Genomic DNA, 1,571 nt, shown 5'->3' on the forward strand with positions numbered 1-1,571 from the left:
AACCTTTTTTAGAGTCAAAATATTGATAAAATGCATTTTAAAATCATGATTGAAGGAAATCAAAGTACTCATCAAAGATTCTGCAAATTGGTTGTAAATTATGTGTTAATTAATATGACAAGACTCCTATAATTACAAAATCAAATTAGGTGCTCTTGACGTATACTCGTTCATCTATTAGATTATTTTCACCAATCTTATGGAAGACGAGATCTTATATAAACTACAAAATCTTATTTAAACTTAATAGTCTTGAATATATGTACTACAAGATAAATTAATAAGGAAAAGAAAAGGACTTTTCTTCAGCTTATAGAAGCTCAATAAACTCCTTACATATATTTATTTAAAAGAATCGTGAATTTTGAATGAAATCTTTTGTGAAATAAAACAAATGCATAAAAAAAAAATTCATGAATTGATGAAAGCATTTGACGGCCGTATTTTTAGAAAATTCCCATAAAACGAAACACATGGAAAATGTACTTGTTAGTGATTGTTGACACTTGAAAAGTAATTTTAGACGATTAGAAAAAGTATAAAAATAATTTTCATATCCTCTTCAGTTAATATTAACTCCATGTAATCATGCATTCTTTTTATGTAAAGTTCATACTCTTTACGACTGATAAAGAGCGTAGATATAAATGAGTATGAATGCATTAAAGAATTGAAAAATAAACTGTCGGCTTATCCTCATAAACCTAAATTTCAGTTAAAAAAAGGTATAAGTGTCATTATCATATCAAAAGTTTGAAGATTTAGTTGGAAGCCTTGAGGGTCCAATGCTAGTCGGAGAATGAGAAAAAAAATTTAAAAAGGATGTGAAGTTCTAACAACTTTATATTGTGGTTAAGCAGATTGTGTACACGAGATGTCTAAGATTTCAAAGTCAAATTACTTGGCTACTCATTGGAATGGTGGGGTTGAAGTATGAAGAAAATATTCAACACCCATAATGATGAGATTGACACTTTATTTTTTCTGCAGAAGATTATTTTTCATCACTGAGATTTGATATTGAGATTTGATTAGGATGTGAGGTTTGGGTCACTTTTAAAGAAATAACTTTAAAAATTTTATATTTTTAAAACACACAATTTTTCTCTCATGCAAAAGCCTTTTTTTCTTTTTTTTTTATGGACACAATGTTAAACTATACAATTTAATAGAGTCAGTGATGAACACAATTAATTTAACAGCATGTTCGTAGTTAAAAAAATGAGGGGCCTAACTAGATTAAATTAGGGATAAGTTAAAAGATAAGAAAATACAGACTTTAATGAGTGTATTTTCTCCTGTAATGCTTTGAAATTTGTGTGTGTGTTTTTTTTATTATTATCTTTTAGCTTACTCCTAACTTTATTATGGTTAAAGGTTACTGATTGTAAACTCACTTGTATGTGTGTAGAGTTCTTTTCTAGTGAGGATATAGCTAAAATATAAAAAAATACATATTTCAATATGTTGGATACTTTCTTTTGTCTTGTCACGTATTAAAAATTTTATATTTTAGTAACATTCTCATCTTGTTAAAATGAGAATGTTCTCATTAGAGAAATATTCTATAC

The sequence above is a fragment of the Citrus clementina genome, unplaced genomic scaffold, assembly GCF_000493195.1.
Source record: "Citrus clementina cultivar Clemenules unplaced genomic scaffold, Citrus_clementina_v1.0 scaffold_2, whole genome shotgun sequence".
NCBI lineage: Eukaryota > Viridiplantae > Streptophyta > Magnoliopsida > Sapindales > Rutaceae > Citrus > Citrus x clementina.